At 42.2% G+C, this 21,683-nt stretch overlaps 2 long non-coding RNA genes and 2 pseudogenes across 3 annotated transcripts; all 4 read right to left on the reverse strand.

Annotated features, from left to right (window-relative positions):
• Window positions 1-3: 3 nt before the first annotated feature.
• LOC149995357 (uncharacterized) lies at window positions 4-9,744 on the reverse strand. Of its 2 annotated transcripts, XR_016507627.1 has the most exons (4): window positions 9,596-9,744; window positions 1,548-1,627; window positions 378-656; window positions 4-100 (listed from the first exon to the last, which is right to left on the reverse strand). It is a non-coding gene; the product is annotated as an uncharacterized LOC149995357 (long non-coding RNA). The 2 variants fall into 2 exon arrangements; XR_016507628.1 differs by lacking the exon at window positions 9,596-9,744 and having other exon boundaries at window positions 1,501-1,563.
• LOC149995358 (uncharacterized) lies at window positions 4,174-5,931 on the reverse strand. The gene is made up of 3 exons (XR_016507629.1): window positions 5,882-5,931; window positions 5,467-5,594; window positions 4,174-4,313 (listed from the first exon to the last, which is right to left on the reverse strand). It is a non-coding gene; the product is annotated as an uncharacterized LOC149995358 (long non-coding RNA).
• A 1,211-nt stretch (window positions 9,745-10,955) lies between the features above and the next one.
• Window positions 10,956-11,255, reverse strand: LOC149995359 (large ribosomal subunit protein eL37-like; annotated as a pseudogene).
• A 9,551-nt stretch (window positions 11,256-20,806) lies between these two features.
• Window positions 20,807-21,179, reverse strand: LOC149995360 (large ribosomal subunit protein eL38 pseudogene; annotated as a pseudogene).
• Window positions 21,180-21,683: the final 504 nt, after the last annotated feature.

Genomic DNA, 21,683 nt, shown 5'->3' on the forward strand with positions numbered 1-21,683 from the left:
AAGGAGAGTCAGGAACAATGAGCTCCTACATGGAGACCACACTGTGAGGTTTTTCTTCATCTTTTCAGGGGCTCTCTCCCCCACAGACGGCCACCAACACCTACAGCAATGAAAACGTGCGCTGCTACCTGGAACCCCAATTCCAGTAAAGCACCCCATTACCTCCCCTTAACAAAGCCTGGTCCCCACTCTCCAAATGCACCCATGAGCCCTCCTACAAATCATTGGGCGCACCTTAACATCACCTGGAGCACCTCGTTAAACAATGATGCCCCATCCAGAGCAGTTGAGCCAACTCTATGGGGGAACACACAGCTGAGGTCATTTCTTAAAACTCCTCAACTGATCTAACAGGAACCCGGAGGGGAGCAGTTTACCTTTAATGAACACGCAGATCCCTTTGGTTATGGTTCTGTATGTCTGCAATGGAACAGTGATGTGACATTTTTTAACTAGTTTGCTTGTGGTGCCTGCATTGCTCCCTCCACAGCTGATTTCAGTACCACTGAGTGACAGATATCAGACCCAGCACATCCGAGACCTCTGGGTAGTACGAGACATTGAAACAGAAACTCCTAGAACTGCAGGTAGCCGAAGCAGATTGCCTTCCTCTTTTCCCAGAAAATTACAAGCAGTGGAGATCTTCATCTTGAAATCTTTGAAAAAAGTTAGCTATTAAATATGCCTGTCAAATCACTTCACCATCAACAGATGTGTTTTGTGGGAACCAAGATTCAGGTCAATCCAGTCCATCCTTGACTATTTGCAGAGAATGGACAAGAGGGACTTGTGGGGAATTGCTGCTCTGTGGCTCACAGACACTGATTCAAAAAATCACAAAAGCTGCTTAACATTTGATGAACTCATGAAACTCAGTTGTGACTGTTAAGATTATAGACATCCTTACCAAGCGCACAGTGAAATAGCCTGATATTATTCACTAAGTACCAATGGAGGCTGACATACGATAAACAGTAGAAAAGATGCAGGGCTAAGAATTAACTACACACAGTATATTAAAAGTAAAACTATCTGGCACTTTTTTTAATGTAATGACTTCTATGGTCACAGTTTAAAATAAGTTGAGATCACCTCATATTTAGTAAAGAATGTTAAGTGATGGTTAAGAGATATCACCAATGCTTATTTCAAAAGTTAATCACTAAAAAAAAAAAAGTTAATGACTATTTACACAAAAGCAGATATTCAACAGACCAAGATTTATCTTAATGTTTAAAAAAAATAAATTCGATGTGAGATTAGAAAGAAAAAGTAATTTGATGGGAGAGAACAAAAAGACCCAATGCTTTGGCTATTCCTTGAAAAAGAATCATGTGGTAATGTATGCCTTTGCTTTCTACACCAGATAATCTCCTATTTCTCCCTTCAGAGCAAGAATCTGAAAGGCTAGCATACAAAGCAGAAATTCCCAAATGATGTTAAATAAAGAAAATGAAATCCTGCAGGTGGGGTAGGAAGTCTGAAGGAACTCAACCTCACCCACGGAGACCAGGTTCCTGTAGTTCTCCAACATCACATCCACGTACAATTTCCGCTGAGCTGGGTCCAGGCATTCCCACTCCTCCTGAGAGAAATCTACCAACACGTCCCTGAAGGTCAATGATCTCTGGGAAAAAAGGGACATATTTACCAAGAGGCCACCAGCAGAGTTCTTAATGTCATTCAACATGAAAACAGACTTAGGAAAAGTAGTTTGGACCTAGAAGAGTAAGCTGAATTATCTAGTAAAATCATTATTGACCCAGTAATATTCACTGATGTACTTTCTAACACCAAGAAATGAGGATGACACTGTCCACAGTCCACTGCAGACTTTATTTTTGAAAAAATAAACTTTAAACAAAGGTATCAATCAACGCAGGTATATGGATAGTTGAGTGTTATATTTATATGACTCACGATCACCTGTGTTTATTTCTCAGCTGGAAAAGGCATAGTGAGTTGGGTACAATATTTTTTGAATTTTAATACAGACAACAAAGAACCGCAGTTTTATAAATAAAAAAAGAAAGAAAACAATGCAGATTCTGATTCAGAAGTTCAGGGATGGAGCCTGTGTTTCCACATCTTTAACAGGCTCACATTTTACTAGTGACAGCACTGTCTCTGGTCCACGTGCCATACTTCTGAACAGCACAGAAAGGAAAACAGAAAATAGTTCACACATGGCCTTGAGCTGAAGGAGTTTTATAAAATTTATAATTCTCAAGAAATAAGAAACAGTGCCACAATATTATTTGAAAACGTAGTATAAGTAATCTTAGAACATGATTATTCTTCCTATGCTATGAGAATATTTTGTGAAAAATAAAGGGCAGATCTTGAATTTTACTCCAAATTTCATCTATGATTTTTTTAAGTATGTTTTATTGATTATATTGTTACAGTAGTTCCAATTTTTTCCCCTTTGCTGCCGTCTGCCCAGTACCCACCTTCCTTCCAGCAATCCCACCCCCATTAGTTCATGTCCATGGGTCGCGCATGTAAGTTCTCTGGCTTCACCCTTTCCTATATTATTCTTAACTTCCCCGTCTATTTTGTACTGATCAATTATGCTTCTTAATCCCTGCATCATGTCCCCATTTCTCCCACTTCCCACTCCCAGCTGATAACCCTCCAAATGATCCCCATACCTATAATTCTGTTCCTATTCTGGTTTGCTTAATTTTTTTTTTTTTTTTTTTTTTAGATTCAGTTGTAGATAGTTATGAACTTGTCATTTGAGTGTTCACAGTTTTGATCTTTTTCTTAAGTAAGTCCCTTTAACACTTCATATAATAATGGCTTGGTGATGATGGAACTCCTTTAGCTTTATCTTGTCTGGGAAGCACTTCATCTGCCCTTCCATTCTAAATGATAGCTTTGCTGGATAGAGTAATCCTGGTTGAGGTTGTCTTTCATCACATTGAATACTGCTTGCCAGTCCCTTCCTGCCTGGAAAGTGTCCTCTGAGAAATCAGCTGATAGTCCTATAGACACCCCCTGTAGGCAACTCTCCGCCTCTCTCTTGCTGCCCCCAGGACTCTGTCTTTATCTTTCACCTCTGGCATCTCAGTAATGGTGCTTCCTGGTGTGGTCCCCTCTGGGTCCAGCTCGCCAGGGACCCTCTGTGCTTCCCAGACCTGTATGTCCATCTCCTTTGCAAAATTAGGGGAGTTTTCATTTTTTTTCAATTCTTGCTTCCTCGTTCTGCACAGGTTGACTTTTTTTTCTTTCTTATGTTCCAAATCATTGATTTGAACCCCAGTTTGCTTTCCTTCACCATTGGTTTTGAGTGGATTTTCCTTTGTTTCATTTAGCATAGCCTCCACTTCTCTTATGCGTTTGCCGTACTCAAGCATATCTGTCAAGCCTGTGAGCATCTTTATCACCAGTGTTTTGAATTCTGCATCTGTTACGTTGTCTGTCTCCTCATCTGTGAGGCTATCTACTTGTCACTTAGTTCTCCCACTGGAACCTTGATCCGTTCCCCCTTTTGGGCCATACTTCTCTGTCTCCTCATTCTGACAGGCTCCTGTTTGTCTCCGTGTCCCAGGTAGAGCTGTTGCTCCTGTTATGTAGTAAGGGGCGGAGCCTTAGAGATTCATCAGCGCAGGGTGACCTGTTTCACCACGTTGTGGCGCTATATGTTGGGGAGGGGTCCGAGAGGGAACAATGCTGCCTGCCCAGCACTCGCCCCTTTTCCAGGCACCTCTCCCACTTCCGCACCGGTCTGGCACCCCTTTGGCTGCTGCCCTGGCCGTTGTTCCCAGAGTGAGTGGGTTTGCAGATGTTCTAGGACCATGGGGCCCTTTAAACAAGTGGATTCTGCTGAGAGACTGGCAGTTTATGCCTCTACCCTAACCCCCACTGGTCTGCACAGTCAGAAGCAATGAGGCTTAATTTTCCCCGGTGCTGGAACCTGAGCTGCAAGGTCCGGTGAGGAGCTGGGAATGCTCCCCAGGTGTCCCTCCTGACTTTTTAAAATGTGAGACTGCGCTTTCTGCTGGCCTGCTGCTGCTACTGCTACCATACCATGTCCTCTCTGTCCCGGCTCCGCCCCTCCTACCTGTCTGGATAAGTATTTCCTCTTTATATCTTCGTTTGTTGGACTTTCATACAGTTTGATTTTCTGGAACTTCTCGTTGTTTCTAGTTTCGAGATAGTTGTATTCCTTCTTAGTTATGGAGGGAGACGCAGCGTATCTGTCTACGCCTCCATCTTGGCCGGAAGTCCTTCATCTACGATTTTTTAACAAACACCGGCAAACACACAGAAAGAGGCCTCATGAACATTCATCGGAGCTGCTATAGCTGAGAAAAAGAAAAATATCTTAACAGTAAGAAGCCTAAATAACTGAAATGTTAACATTATATTCACACAGACTGACATACACATGAAAATTAGCTAAATTTGAACAGTGACAGAAAACAGAACTTTCATGTTATTGAAATTAAGATTATTTTGTGATTCTGTAAATCTCTTAAATCTAATTGTGTATGATATTCTGTGTTTTGTAGACACAACAAGGAGAATACATACACAAAAATTAAGGCTATTCTTTCTTAGCATTTTATTTCTCTTAAAATTTTGTGTATTGTTAGTGGAGAGCTGTATCTTAGAAATTTAACTAAATTGAGCATACATTAATATGATTCTTGTAAAATTTCTTGAAAATATAAAAAGTGGTAACGTTGAGTATGTCTGTGATATGAGTGTGGACTATAATGAAAATTTACCAGAACAAGGCCTGATTAATTAGGTTTTCCATATCAGAAACCAATCATCTCACCCTGGCTGGTGTTGCTCCATGGGTTGAGTGCAGGCCTGTGAACTGATAGGTTGCTGGTTCAATTCCCAGTCAAGGCACATGCCTTGGTTGCAGGCTATGTCCCCAGTTGGAGGTGTGAGAGACAATCAAGAGGCAACAAATTAATGTTTCTCACTTTCCCTTTCTCCCTTCCTTCCCCTCTGTCTAAAAATTAAGTAATAACATCTTTAAAAAAAAATAAAAATCTTTAGGAAATAAAGGTATGGCCTTCATTTTCCAGAGCAAACAGAAGCTAAGAAAAGGGGAGTGTTCACATCTCTCAATAATTCCCTATTAGACCCTTGTCAGTGATAAAGGGAAACTCTTAACTCTACACTGAAGAGAGCACCTCAGTCATGTGACTATCAGGTGGACTGGAACAACAGCTATGCAGTGACTGAGGCACACAGACAGACATGTCCTCACTGGTGTGACATTACTGGCAAAAATACAGAAATAAAGAAATCATTATGTGAAAATGATCACATATAAGCTTTAATTTTTGCCAGTGTGAATGCATATGTATCTCCTATGTGTTGACACAAATATTATTGTGCATTTAAAGAGCAAGACTTTTGTGCCAAGCTAATGAGCAAGTCTCTTCTTTGTCAGAATGTTCTGAGCTATTCTGACCCATAAAATGTGCACTTCCTTACCCCTGGTCTACAGAGCTGATGCTGCAGCCACATAAATCTAAAACCGACATGTCCCTTCTTCACTGATCCACGAGCCTCTGAGCCCATCCCAACAGGGATGTTGGAGACGGGTCTTTTGCCAGGTTGATCTGTCACAAAGGGGAGGTTTTAAGTTAAAGGTCATTAATTCAGGACAGGTATTCTTCATGTCCTTGGGGAAACTGGATAACGAAAATGTATAGAAGGCTCTGGGTGAAGGGAAGAAGTATATAAACTGTTGACCCTGACACTCATAAGAGGCAAAGGTAAAAAATAAGTAGATTAAAAAAAAAACCTCACTAACCAAAACAACAGAAGTAGAGAATTAAAAGTTGCAGGTTTTAAATCTAGGGATATTAGTAGAAAAGGCAGGCACAGCCTCTGACCCAGGACACACCGTTTACCAGAGAAGCAGCCATGGCGCCCTGGTCCTGCTCCTGCTCCGGGCTGTTTTCTCTGGCGATGATACGCTGAGGAGTCACGCTGGCATGTTGAGGATGTGCTTTCAAAGGCCTAAGGAGTCCCTTAATCTGCTTCCACCACACTCACAGGCAAAAAATACCTGGAAATACTGAGAAGGCCACTCCTGTCCTTTGTCACAGGAGAGTCAGGAACAATGAGCTCCTATATGGAAACCACATTGTGAGTTTTTTCCTTCTTATTTTCAGGTGCTCTCTCCCCTGACAGATGGCCACAAACTCTTAGAGCACTGAGAACGTGTGCTGCTCTCCTGAACCCCAAACCCAACAGAGAACCCTGTTACCTCCACTGACCAAAGCTTGCTTCTCTCTCTGAAAAATACATCTGGAGATGCCTTTTTCTTCCTCTTCTCCTCTCCCCTCACCCCCACAGAAAACCTTAGCCCTTTATTTCTCCTAAGCTCCAAGGGTGCTTCTTACGACTGTCCCTGAGCCCACTTCTTCTACCTCTCTAGATAAAAATGTGTTTATTAAACAAAATGTATACCCTGGCCAGGTGGCTAAGTTGGTTGCAGCATTGCCCGGTACAACAGGCTGTGGGTTTGTTTCCTGGCCAGGGTACTCACCTAAGTTGTGGATTGGATCCCCAGTCAGGGCCCACGCAGGATGGAGCACATAGATGTTTTTCTTTCACATTAACAGTTGTCTATTTCTCTCTTTTCCTCTCTCTCTAAAATTAATGAACATATTCTCTGGGTGCGAATTGTTTTTTAATGCATCCCAACGCATTCCTCTTAATCCCGTGGCTCACCTTAGCATCACCTGGAGCACCTCATTAAACAAGGATGCTCCACCCAGAGCACGTGTCCAACTCTGTGGGGGATGACACAGCTGATGTCATTTCTCAGAACTTCCCAGGTGATTTAATACAAACATGAAAGAAAACAGTTTAGCTTTAATAAGCATGCAGACCCCTAAGGAATGAGGGCTCCAATTCAAATTATAATTCTGTAGGCCTGTAATGCGGCCCATGAAATGACACCTTTAGTTCCTTCTGGGTACCTGCATTGCTCCCCCAGAGCTGTTTTCTGTAGCACCGGGACACACATATCAGACCCAGCACACCTCAGATATCTCGGTCCTGTGAGGATTGGGCAGAAACTTCTAAAAGGACAGGCTCCCTGGGCAAAATTTTTTCTTCTGCCCTGGCTGGTGTGGCTCAGTGGATTGAGTGCCATCTATGTACCAAATGGTCACTGGTTCAATTCCCAGTCAGGGGCATGCGAGAGGCAAGCACATATTAATGTTTCTCTCCCTCTCTTTCTTCCTGCCTTCCCCTCTCTCTAAAAATACATAAATTCTTAAGAAAACTTTTTTCTTCTTTTCCAGAAAACTTCACTTATTTAAAAAAAAAAGATAAATGCAAATTTTGATGCTGAGAACTTAAAAAAATATTAGCTATGAAAATATGTTCATCAAATTACACAATAAATAAATGGGCTTTCTGGGATCCACACTTCAGGTCCTTCTCTTCAATATTAACAGATCACAGACAAAAAGGACTCAAGGGGAACAGCTGCTTTGTGGCTCAGAGTCACTAATTCAACAAATCACATTAAAAAAAAGAAAAAAGCTGCTGAATATTAAACAAACTCTTAAAACTAGGTTCTGACTGTTAAGATCACCAACATCCTTACCAAGTGCACAGTGAAATGTTGCAGGAAGACAGATCTCTGGGTAGGGGCATTCTCGTGCCCCACCACCCAGGTGGCATCCCGTGACTCAGGAGACGATGAGCAACTCTCGTCTCCGCCTTCGGCTTTAGGCTGTCGAGGCCACTGAGTCATGTAATCCTGGGTAAAACAGGTTCTGTTGTGTACTCCATCTGCTTCCTTTAATGAAGTCTTGATATGGAGCTGGCCTTGAGGATTAGTGGATCTTCCTTACTTCCTTGACAGGTACTAGATAAAACAGGAGTTACCCTGGCCGTATTTTACATATTAATGCTCTTGTAAGAATTCTTTCACTTGTAAAATTCTCCTGTTGTTGGCTGGAATGTCACACCCTATTCTATTCCCTAATAAAAAGAGGATGAGGCTTCTCGCTCTCCGCTGATGGTCTGAGCGAGCCACAGCCCTCCGTTCGTTACTGGCCAATCATCCTGCCTGCCGGATTTATTTCAGCGTCCGAAACCACAACCAACCCAACAGTGAAATAACCTGATATCATTCACTAAGTACCAATATATGTTTCTACGTATGATAAACAATAGAAAGGATGCACGGCTCAGAATTTAACCTGGACACAATATATTTAAAAGAAAAACTATATGGAGGCGTTTTGTACTGTAATGACCTGTTTGATCAGAGTGTGGTGACAGACTCAGTCATTTCTTGTCTCAGGTCACCTCCCTCTCTCCATCCCAGGGAACGAGAAGGGACTCGTGATGGGCAGACAAGTCTTTGCCCTCTGAGTGAATAAGGGTCGCAATTGGAATCAAATTATTATGAAATTTACAAGCCTAATAAATTGGAGATAATTCTCAACCAACTTGTTTAACTTAAACAACTCAGCAAACAAAAAAGTAAATAAATGATAAAGTATAACTAGCATATATCCATTTCTCTTTCCTGTTTCTCTACACTGTTTTTCTTTCCGTGTTTCCCCTCTCCGTTCTCCTGTTCTCTTTTTTTTCTCTATTCATGTCCTTACACTTGTTCCACGAAACCCCTGAAACGTTTTCCACCTTCACTTGCCCTTTCTGATTGCTCCCATCTCCATACATGTCTGCGTACCTCCCCCTATAGCTGCGTTAGACTTTCCTTTCACCGACCCCCCAAAATAGCTGACCCTCAGTGCTGTTTCTCTCTCTGACCCGTGACCCCAAACCCCGTTCCCGCCCCTGCTCTCGGGCCCCCAACTCTTGTCCTCAGAACCCCTCCCTCCGTCCGAGCGCCTCGCCCTGTGCCGCCCCCGCGTCTGCTCACAGGCCCCCGCCCCGTCAGCTCCCCGCGTCTCCCCGGGGCCCCTCCGTCCCCCGGGCATCTCTCCCGTCTCCTCCTTGGATGCCCCCCCCCGTGACCCCTCCCTCCCACGGCGATGCCCAGTCCCTCCCACACCCCCGGCGCCGTCTCCCACGGCCCCTCACCGGTCTCTCCTCCCTCTCACGGCCCGTCTCCCTCACCCCGTGTCCGGATCCCCTCACAGCCTCGTCCCGCCGCCGTCCCGCGGGCCCCTCGCCCTCACCGCCTCCACAAAGGCGCTCCCGCGGGGGGCAGGTCGCCTCTTCTGGGGACCCCGGGTACTTCCCTCCTAGGTCCCACCCCACGGAAAAGGTGCTCTTCCTGGGATTCGGGCCTCTATTAAATGGGGGTGAGGGAAGGGATGGTCTCCGGTGCAGCGGACCGCAGATCCGCGGGCCGGGGTGCAATCTGACCGTTACTCACCGAGAGCCGCGGGGGCGTAGGGGCGCAAAAGGTTTGACCGCAATGCCCGACTCCGGCTCCCGAGACCTTAAAAGGCGTGGGGTAGGGGAGCTGCCCAGGGAAAGGCTTTCAGCAGGAAAACCTCGTGGCAGGCGGCGTCCAACGGCCGGAAGGCGGACAGACCACGGGCGGAAAGGCCTCACAGTTCCCCCGGAAACGAACGCAGGGCGTCCACGTAGCAGCGTCTCGCGGGAACGCGGTACTCACCGCCGTAGGAGGCTCGGAGTGGGGCTTTCAACGTCTGAGGTGACCCTCAGGCTTCACCTGCGAGGAAGGTGGACTGAAAAAAAATCAGGTTTCAACCAGAAAATCAGAAACAAGAACGAACCGCGTGACCTCACCGATCCCACAGCCGTTTCCTGTCTATAAAAAACTGCGCATGCTCTTGACCTTAAAGATGGGCGGGGCCGGAGGCGGAGCTGAGCGCTCTCTCGGAGGAGAACCAGCTCGGGGGCCGGGGGCGGGCTTGAGCAGGGCCGGGCCAATCCAGGGAGAGAGGCGTGTAGGGGAGAAGCAGGTGCAATGGCGTGCCCTTGGGCTCCACCATGCCTAGCTCTTCCCTATAGACTTTCCTTGTTAATTGCATTTAATTTACTCACATTATTATTCCTAAAATCTGTAACATTTATTTTCAAAATTAATATTTTGGTGACTTCCTCTCTGGACTCCCACCTTAGTCTATATGAAGTGGCGCTGGGAGGGAAAAGGGGGCATCCGGGGGGCGGAGCGCTGTCGACAGGGATTGGGGCCTGACCGGTAGTCAGGCAAGGGCAGTGAAGAGGAAGTAATTGAGTTGTTATTTTGTGACTACCCTGGGGAGCGCCCTGAACTTCAATGAGCTTTGCTTCTAGAGTTTCTTTTTCAAGTTTTAAAAATGCTGGTTTATATTATGCTAAGTGAAATAAGTCAATAATAAAAGACGAATATCAAGTGATTTCACTTAGATCTGTGTTGCTAGCGAATGTTTCACAATATAGATAAGTCAGCCCTCCAACAACCACTCTATGATTGTCTGACCCAGGCCTTAGGAACTGAAAAAGTTGGGCCACATATATAGCCACCAGCCCTACAGGGAGTGCTGGCACCTAGGAATGACAGCGAGTCAACACAGGTGACTATGCTATTCACTTACCTTTTATTGATGCAAGTTCCATCGCAATAACAGTCAATCAATATCACTAACAGAAACAATCAGTAACAATATCACATGAGAGACTTGGGGGATAACAAACGCGGGTTCCAAGAGTCCAGATCAGGTCTGGGTCCAGGAGGCAGCAGGGTGGTTGACCTCTTTTGCAAGCCAGAATCACAGGGAGGCGATTATAGTGGAGCTCTTTCTCCCCAGGTGGAATGTGCTGGACGTCTCAAGGTGCCTCTTCTCAGGATACATTTTATGAAGTCCTCTGCTTATATACTCTTGTATGATGCAATGTTGCATCAACTTCTGAGTAACACGTTTTAAGCAACCTCCATAGGCACATGCGGTTTGTCACCCTTGCTGCGCATGCTCTGAGAGGGTGGTGTTACTTTATTTTTATTTTTGGACACCAGAACATTTATTGTGCGACTAAGCAGTGAAATCCTTAAGTGAACTGTATGCTGCAACAGCTGCCCTCTTGGGCTAAGGTGTTGTTCCTTCATGTTCTCCATGCCTGAATCTGCGCTATAAGATTTTAAGGTGCCTAATGCAACGGGTCCCAGTGGTATTTCATCGTTTAGCCTTGGCACTCCAGTTATTCTTCCACCTGGTGGGGTAGCTGCACTTGCTGCAGGTGGACTTCTGCATGTGGTAGGCGTTTGAGCCACAGCAGCAGCACAGCATGTGTGTCTTGTTGCGGCGCTTGCCAAACGATGTCCCCTTCCTCATCTCGCTCCTTCCGCTGAGACCAAAGAGCTGGTGGGATGTCCTTCAGAGAAGTACCTTTACCTCGTTGTACTGCACACCGCTGCAGGGATTGCATCATCCCTGAGTGCTGCTCCACTGTGCGTGCTCTAAACTTGGCTTCCCTCCATGCGTTATAGTTAACAGGACTCATGCCATCTTAGTGGAGTCCTGCTCTCCACAATTTGGAATCTACAAAGCAGATAATAAACAAAGAAACTTGAAACAGATTCATAGGAAAATAGAACAGAGTAAGGGATGCCAGAGCAAAGGGGTTTGGTGCAGTGTTAAGCAGGTGGTGGGATTAGAAAGTACAGAATGGCAGTTACAAAATAGTCACAGGGATTACAGTACAGGGAATATAGTCAGTAATATTGTAATAACTGTGTATGCTGGGTAATGGAATCATCAGTGGCAGTATTTTGTCTAAACACTTTGACTATGTACCTGTAACTAATACAAAATAATTTTGAATATTAAGTAATTGAAAAAGAGTTAATTTTTTTTAGACAAGACAGGGGAAGGGAGGAAGAGTGGGAGAGAAACATCTTGTGCCCACCCCAACTGGGGACTGAATCCTCAACTCAGGCAGATGTCCTGACAAGGAATCAAACCAAGTATCTCACTTTGCAGGATGACACCCAACTGAGACACACCAGCCAGGGCACCAACAACAACAACATTTTTTAAAAGAAATGTTGCTGTGTGCTTTTCATTTGTGGAGGATTTAAGTTACTATGTTTAACAGTTTTAAGGTAAGCACACAGTTAAGTGAGCCACTTCTGTTAGTAACTAAGTTGCTTTCCTATTAACTTAGAAAATGACTGATTCAAAAGCTCTTTTTGCCGAAGTTTGCAAGCATGTCCTGCTGGTAAGGGTGAAGCAACTCTACTGAACTGGAATCTCTAAGGAACTGGAGGTGAGGAGGGTGTCAGATCAAGAAACGTTTCTGCAGTTAGAATTAATATAAGCAGTTTTACTAAACAGCTCTTGTAATTATCTGTGTAAGGATTAAGATATATATTGTGAAATACACAGCTCTCCCTGGGTACAACAGACAATCACATACTGACACTTGACTGCATTTCCTTTTCTATTCCATGTTCACCAGGGAGGCCAGGACTCAACAAGACTATGTTCCAGTGTCTTTCATAGGAAAATGGCCTATAACATGAGGTGGGACAACTTAAAAATGTGATCATTAGCCCTAACTGCTGTGGCTCAGTGGATGGAGCACAGGCCCGCAAACCAAAAAGTTGCCCGTTTGATTCTCCCTGTCAGGGTACATGCCTGGGTTGCTGATGTTTCTCTCTCTCTTTCTCCCTCACTTTCCCTCTTTCTAAAATGAATATAGTCTTTCAGAAAATGTGCTCATTTAGGACAATATGCATGCTTTAAAAAAGGAAGTTTTAAAAATTATTATAGTAAAATAAATGTTCTGTAACATACTTCAAATACATTAGTTTTAAATATCTTTGAGATAAATTTCTTCACATCATAATATACTTCAATCAGTCATATCCAAATATAACACTGGGGAAAACAATTTTCATTGAGTTAGATCTGACACTCGTTTTTTACTGACTTTTGGCATCTGAATCCAAAAATGACAGCAGTTTTTCTCTATCACATCAAATTTTTAACGTACAGGATACCCTATCTTTGTCCCAAAAATCATACAAAATGTACATACAAAGAAAAATAAAGAAAAAATTACCTGAATACACTCTTTATTTAGAGTTATTTTATACATATAAAGGTTATATATTATTACTGTAAGTCAAATTGTGTACAAGTAGTAAAGTTCTGCTACCAAACATACATATTAAGGTATTTTATCTTTTCAAATGACAGGCTAGGAAATGCCAAAATTAGATACTTGAAACAGTCTCCTTCAGTTGGCAAAGCTTTAACAAATTGCTTCATGAAACCCAGTTTTATGGGCAGAGGTGGGAATATAATGTTCTTTCTGTCAATGAGTGGCTCATGTAAAATGTATCACCAGGTTTGAGGTCAGATCATGGAGGCCAGTTCAACTCCACCCAATGCATTTCACAAGCTCTGCTATCCCACATACACAGAAAACGGGGATACTTGGTGCATCTGTGTTGCTGACCAAGAAGGAAGCAGACCATGTTAAGGTCAACACAGATGATCCAATTGTGCTTATGATATTGCAACAGATCAGTGACTCTATGCCTTCATATGCTTCACAAAAACAAACTGAAAGGCCAATTGGGACTGTACCAAATAAATTGCCAGTGTGGAGGAGGACACATTTCAACCTCCACTTTGAGCTATGAATGAACAGTCGCCATTCAGTTGCATTATAGATTGGAATTCCCAATTCCTCCACTAAACCACGTACGTTATGGCAATACACAAAGCCACCGTCACTTCAAAAGTACTGCAGAAATGCACTTTCTCTTGATCGAAAATAGGATGCCTTCGCTCCTCTTTCAAGCAACTTTTTCTTGTGCAGTCTTGATGCTAGGAGTTCTGAAGCCTTTTTGGATAGTCCCAAATCTCGTGCCAAATCATTCAACTCATGCTGATCAAATCCCTTATGAACTGAATCATCTTCAATTTCAAAATCTTTATCGTTGCTGTCACTTAGTTCTTCACCATACTCCTGTTTTTCAAAAGAGGGTAGTTCAATGAAAACAGGCACTGGGATTTCAGCTGAATGAGGCACTGGGTGTATAGCTGATAGTAGACTAGGATACACTATATTGCATTTATTTTTCTTGTTATATCCTGACATTTTCATTATACAAAAGTAACAGTCACTTGAATGATCTCTGGGCTCTCGCCAAACCATAGGTATACCAAATGGCAATTCAACATGTGTTCCCTTTGTCCACGTCTGTAAACTCTCAACACATTGCTAGCACACCTTGTGAGGGGCCCAAGACTTATCTTGATCACCAAGTTTTACTTTAAAATATGCAAAACAGGCTTGCCTGACAAATGTGCTGATGTTTGTCCTTTGACTGGCAATGGTGAAACTGCCACAGATATAACAAAACGAATCAGGGTTGTTTAGCACTTACAATGAGAAATAGCAGAGGCAGACATGATCTGAAGGAAAGGAAATAAGTACTTCTGTAAACAAAAAAATAAATTCTGCTAACTCCTTGTATACAGACAAGAACTCGGACTACACTTTGGGATACGATTCACTATATAGAGCAGCACACAACCTCTCACCACAGTCTCATGTGTAACTGAATCGCTAGACAAGTATGAACCTGTTGTTGCTGGTCTCCAAGGTTATCCCCCACCCCTCCCAACTCGAGGGAGGTTTGCGCTCAGCCAACAGGAGAGCACTAGTGCTTCCCTCGATCCAGGCTCAATCCAGCCTAGAGTGGTCACATTAAGATCAGTTGTACAATAGATTAATGGAACAGAATAGAGAGCCAAGAAATAAACCCAGGTCTATATGGTCAACTAATATTTGACAAAGGGAGAAGGAACATAAAATGGAGTGAGAAGAGCCTCTTCAACAAATTGTGCTGGGAGAACTGGACAGGGACATGCAAAAAAAAATGAAACTAGACCACCAACTTACACCATACACCAGAATAAACTCAAGATGGATCAAAGACTTAAATGTAAGCCGTGGCACCATCAAAGTCCTAGAGGAAAATATAGGCAGGAAAATTTCAGATATTCCACGTAGCAACATTTCCACTAATATATCTCCTAAGGCAAGGGAAATAAAGGAAAGAATAAACAAATGGGACTACATCAAACTAAAGAGTTTCTGCTCAGCAAAAGAAAACATCAGCAAGATGAAAAGGGAACCATCATATGGAAAATATATTTTCCAATGATACCTCAGACAATGAATTGATCTCAGAAATATATAAAGAACTTGTACGACTTAACACCAAGAAGACAGAGAACCCAATTAAAAAATAGGCAAAGGACCTGAGCAAGCACTTCTCCAAAGAGGACATACAGAAAGTCCATAGCCATATGAAAGAATGTTCAACACCACTAGCCATCAGAGCTGCAAATAAAAACCATAATGAGATACCACCTCACACCAGTCAGAATGGCCATCATCAACAAATCAACAAACAACAAGTGCTGGCGAGGATGCAGAAAAAAGGGAACCCTGGTGCACTGCTGGTGGGAATGCAGACTGGTGCGGCCACTATGGAAAACAGTTTGGAATTTCCTCAAAAAACTAAAAATGGAACTGCCTTTTGAACCAGGAATTCCATTGCTAGGATTATATCCAAAAAATCTTGAAACACCAATTCAGAAGAACCTATGCATCCCTATGTCCACAGCAGCGCTGTTTACAATAACCAAGTGCTGGAAGCAGCCTAAGTGCCCATCTGTAGATGAGTGGATCAAAAAACTGTGGTACATTTACACAATGGAGTACTATGCAGCATAAAGAAAAAAAGAACTTCTACTATTTGCAACAACATGGATGGAACGAGAGAGAATTCTGCTTAGCAAAATAAGCCAGGCAACGAAAGAAAAATACTTTATGCTATCACCTATTACAGGAGACTAATGAACAACACAAACAAATGAGCAAAATTGAACCAGAGGTATGTAAACAAGGAACAGACTAACAGTAACAAGGAGGGGGGGAAGGAGGAAGGAGAGAAGGGGTTAAGAAGGGGAAGGGTCTAGTCAAAGAACATCTATAAACAACCCACAGACATGGACAACTGGGTGGGGACTGACTGTGGGAGAAGGGGTGGGCAGGGTGTGGGGAAGCAAGAGGGAAAAAAGTGGGACCACTGTAATGGAAAAACAAACAAAAAAAATTTAGTGGGGGAAAAAATATATATATATAAAGAACGGAAATGCAATTTTAGTGAATATTAGGACAAGGATTATTTCTTCACACTGTATATTTTTCTCCCTATCTGATCCCTCCAGAATTTCGCATCCTGAAGAAGTAATGACATAAGGTCCTTTGCATAAAACTAATACGACCAGTTGTTAATAGAGGTTTTTTTTTTTTGACCAAGACTTTGACCGGAATGTCATGCCTAAAGGAGACATGCCTGGGTTCTGGTTGTTACCAAAAAGCCCTGAGGAACTGGGATTGACTTTCGAAGGTAAGAATAGCCCATGAGAAAAAAGGCCTGGTACTTTGGTTGGTTGTGAAGTCCTCAGCAATCCTTCCAGGGAAGGAATGAAGGTTGTTTTCATGAAAGATGACTAGAAGGGACCTTAAGGCACAATGGAAAACCTGAAGGACTTGGAAAAGACATGTGTTTACAGGCAAGGCTGAATGGCAGGTATTTCACTCAGCTTCTGTGCCCTGAAGGGCAGAATGAAGGTCACCCTAAATGTTCCTTGTGTAAGTTCCAGCAAAGCAGACATAAAGATTATATATGATCATTTGCTGCTCTTGTTGTGTTTATGCAAATGAACAGGATAAATTAAAACTGGACTTAATACAGTCCCTTTAATGACAAGGAGAATAATCTTAGAGAGAAAAATCATGATTCAAGGAAAATCACAATGCTCAGTCGTTGACTATAAAGTAGTGCAGCTAACAGTCTTTAAAGTTTCTTTTCATTTAAAATTTGTTTTTATTTGAAAGTTAAACTATGTCTGTGGTATCATCAAAGATGTTTAATTTACAGGCAAGAAGAATGTCAAATGCCTTGCAACTGGATGTCTTTCCAATAAGACAGTCTTACAGATTTAGAGACTTGTTTGTGGGTTATGTTGCATAAATTAACATGTGTTTTCTGTTTTCAAAGGGCATAAGCCTATGATCTCATTACCTGAGTGGTTGTCTGTACATATAGGCCTCACTTAATCCTGTCTGCAGCGCTGCCTCCTGAGACTCAAGGGTTTGGCTGAACTAAGTGGCTGGGTTGGTGAAGAATGGGGTGGTCTGTGGGCTTCACTTTAAAACTGGTTTCTCTTTTCTATCCTAATGGCTTGGACAGAAAGGGCCCAGAGGTCTGAGAGGGAGGAAACCTAAAATATTTCCCTCAGCCAAAACTAAGTATAATGGACAAAAGGGTTTTAGACAAGTGAGACGTGCCTGGCACACCTTCCTCCAAAGAAGCCCTTCTTTTCCCTAATGTGGGACATTGAAAAATTAATCCCTGCCTTTTGTCATCTAGTGGTTATGGATTGAATGATGTCTTTTAACCCTGTTGCCAAATCTGTTGCCCCCAGCATACAACAAGGACGCCAGCCTGTTAAACCAAGCACACCATTGTCCAGGGACAGCCAACTGACGTGGAGTCTGCAAGATCCTTCCCTATGTGGGAATTCCACCCTCCCATCCACACACCCACTCTTATTAGGGATTTCTGGACCCAAGGGTAGGTAGGATGACGACCATGTCCAGCTTGAAGCAGCTAAAGGAGCTCGAGACCTTCTCCCATTGTCCTTTATAAGATTATAAAGGGTCTTAAGTCTGAGTGGGAGGGATTGTTATTTTTTATTGTTTAAAAATTAATTATTTTTTTAAAAAGAAAATAATAATATAGGAAAGGGTGAAGCCAGAGAGCTTGGAGGGACAACCCATGGGCATGGCCTGGAAGGGGGGGGGGATTGCTGGGGGAGGGGTGGTGCTGGACGGAGAGGAGCAAGGAGGGAAAGATTGGAACTATTGTAACAATATAATCAATAAAATATACTTAAAAAAAAAAGGTTGAAGCCAAAAACAGATCAGTTGTACAGAAAAAACTTGACGTGATAGAAAAAACTGCCTGCAGTTTTGAAATCAGCATGCCTATTTAAGTCTAAAACAGCTGAAAAATTGAACTCAACAGGAATTATGTTAAAAATTATTCCCCTGTGTAACGTAACTTGAAATTCATTATATATTCCTTTGGACAGTAACTAGAGCTTACATGTTATTTTAACATTGTAATTTTTTTCCTCTATTTTTGAATGTTCTGTCAAGTGTGAATAAAACTAAGCCTGCAAAACATATAGCCTCAAGAATACATTGATATATTTTTGACTCAAGAATCATTAATTTTTCAACATTTAGTAGGGAAGTATATTCTCTGCATTATAAGCCCTAAGGAAAGTAAACTAAATTGTCAAATATCCAATAAGTATCTCCCTTTCTATACTCAATAATTTTTAGTTATATCTGCTGTCCACACCTACTCTGAAGTATGTTTCCTTGTGGAAGATTTCATCTGTAGAGAAATGGTGAGAGAGGGTGTGTTCAGTGAACAGAGCTCAGAGGAAGTGAGCTCGGCCTTGGAAGCCAGGGGAAGAGAGGGACAGGGGAAGGGTTGATTTTGCTCGAGAGCAATTTATCTTCCAAACTTTCTATCTATTTCAGTATGAGCGTTGGCCTGCGAGCTAAGTGTCGCTGGTTCGATCTTCCAGTCAGGGTACATCAGAGAAGGAAAACTCTGACTCCAAAAAACCTCCGCTGCCTTGCGGCATACCTCTTCAGGGGAAAGGCTAAGGGAGTAAACCCCGACAGAAAATCCGGAGCCGGAGTCCCTAAGGCGGTTTGATGTTGTAGTCAACACCGGCAACTCCTGCAGCACACCTGAAGCCAAGCTGTATTGACTCCGTCTTTCCCTTGGACCCTTCAGCTGCGAAGAGAGGGGGGGTCTGCTGCATGGGCAACAGCAGACCCTCCATATTACCCTGCCCAGGCTCTGTAGCTTCAGCGTCATCACAAGATGTCGATTCAACACGGGAGGAGACAGATACCATGTCACTCCCGAGTCAGACTGCACAGCCATTCTCGGCGGTGCAGATAGACTCTTGGGAGGCTACACCATCGTCTCTCGAGACGGACGGCTGCCGACGACGACGACGACGACGACTTAATTACTTAAAATAATAAGAGCTCACTAAAGTATTAGGGTAACAAATACTTTAAAATTTTCAATAATCATATCATTTATGAGGAAAAGGTTGCCCTTTAGTGGAAATAACTATAGAATTATCTGTGGCATGTACACTTATGACCTGGTTGATACAACATCTGCCAGGAACATCTTCAGAATCTCCACAGCAAAGAGAACAGAAGGTATTAACTTGGATATTTCACATTAAAAATTATTAATGGTATAACTGATGTTACCAAAAATCGGAATACTAGTGCTAGTTTGTGTTTATTGTTCACATAAAGAAAGACACCTTTGTCACATCTCTGCATGAGGCGGAAGGGAAAATGGAAACACCATCCTGTTGAAAGGGTACCTACTCAGGCCTTCATTAAAGACGGGGAGTAGGCTCCGTGCTATCAGCAAGGCAGGTCAGTACAAGTTTGTTTAGGGGCACATCTGGATGACGTTGCAGCTCTATACAAACCAGGAATAAAGAGAATATATGCACAGTGATGTATTAACATGCACCAATGCCCAAGAATCTATGGAAAAGAATGATGGGAAAAAATTTTTTGCCTGATTTTGTAAATGTATTTGAAGTTAAAGAAAAAAATCAGAGCACTTCTGACTTAAAAATATTAATAATTTGTAATACAGTGGAAAGGTCAGAGTCAAAACAAAGTGATAAGAGATTTTTATTACATAATTTGGTTTAAAATGTATATTGGAGGGATTAATTAAAAAAAAACCACACAACTACCTCATAGACATAGAAAACAAAATGGTGACTTTCAGAAGGAAAAGCAGGGTATGGGCAGGTAGAAGAGGGTAAAGGGAGGATAAATGTTGATGGAATGACAGACACTGAAGTTGGGTGAAACACACAGCACAACACACAGATGATGTAATGTAGAACTGTACCCCTGAAACCTATATAACTTTATTAACCAATGTCATCCCAATAAACTCAATAAAAATTAAAAACAATAAAATGTCTAATGAACCTGACTTTTTAAGAGTAGGCATTTTTTAATCACTGCACATGCATCTCACAAAAGCCCTGGTGATTATTTAAGGATTCTCATTAAGCAGATGTTTTAAATAAAAATGGTTATAATTTAGCCAAAACATAGAAGCTACATGGAACTAAATGTAAGAAGCATAAAGGTTTCTTAGATTTTTAAAAATTGGGTTAAATTTTCATGACCTTGGATGTGCCAGATTTTCAAATAGAAAACCAGTACAAAAAATAGAAAGATTAAATAAATTAGTCTTCATCAGAATTAGTGCTCTGTGTATTGAAGGCCACTATCACATAAGTAAAAATACATTCTATCAAGTGGGAAAAAGTAAGTCACAAATATTGTAATGGCCTACTAGCCATAATATTTGATGAATTCCTACAACCCAATAACCAAACACAAAGAATCCAAATTAAAAAGGTCAACCTCTCCCTTTATGTCTATCAGCATTTACTTTCTATATTCAGGTGTTCCTACATTGGGTGCATTGATGTTTATAAGAAATATGATGTCCCCTTATTAAATTGATCACTTTTTAATTATAAAATCTTTCTCTTATTATAGCCTCTGTTTCAAAGTCTTTTTTGTAAGTATATCACACCATTAATTTTTTTTTTTCGTTTGAATGAAAGACCTTTATTTTCACAATGGCATAGTCCTTTAAAAAATATATATTTTAAACATTTTAATACAGATCAGTTTGTCTGGTTCATTTTAGCTCCTTCATTGCCAAACCTGGGAGCAGGGACTGCTTCAGTTTCTCGGTCTTCTCTTCCTCGCGAACAAGGTATAAAGGTTATCTGCTGCATCAGATTTTAAATTTCTCACTGTCCTTATTTTTCTTGATATTGACAGATTTGGCATCCTTTTGCCTGTGAGCAGGAAGCCCTTCATTTCCTCAATTTTGTGAAGCGTGGGTCCAAGATGCAGCACGGCTGACACCTCGGTTTATTCTCCCCCATCCCCCATTTTCCACCCAAGAGCCCTTTTTAAAAAATTGAAGTTCCAAATTAAAAAAGAAAAGAAAGCAATCAGTTAAGTGGTTCCCATAAAAGAAAAGCATCTTTACCTGAGTTACCCATCAGGCCTGCTCTGACCTGCCCCAGCACCTGCCATAACAAGTCTCTGGGTATCTAAAACCTGTCTTCATATTGTGTATATTCATCTGAAGTGGGTCTCTTGTTGCACCATATTCATAGGCCTTACTGTATTATCCATTCACTACCCTCTGTTTTCTTAAGATTTTATTATTTTTACAGAGGGAAGTGAGGGAGAAAGAGAGGGCGAGAAACATCCATCTGTTGCTCCTGGTATGCACCCCAATCCAGGGACCAAACCTGCAACACAGGCCTGTGCCATGACAGGGAATCAAATCAGTGAGCTCTTGCTTTGTGGAATGACGCCCAACTGAGCCACACTGGCTAGAGCTACCCTGTTTGCTTGTTTTATAAATTGGATCATTGAATCCACTTACATTTAAGTGATTATTGATAGGTATATAGCTACTGCAATTTTTAAATTCAGTAATACAGTCATAGCAGGGGACTTAAACTTCCCACTGACATCCACAGATAGATCTTACAGAC

Source organism: Furipterus horrens, unplaced genomic scaffold (assembly GCF_987537825.1).
Source record: "Furipterus horrens unplaced genomic scaffold, mFurHor1.1.pri manual_scaffold_13, whole genome shotgun sequence".
Classification (NCBI taxonomy): domain Eukaryota; kingdom Metazoa; phylum Chordata; class Mammalia; order Chiroptera; family Furipteridae; genus Furipterus; species Furipterus horrens.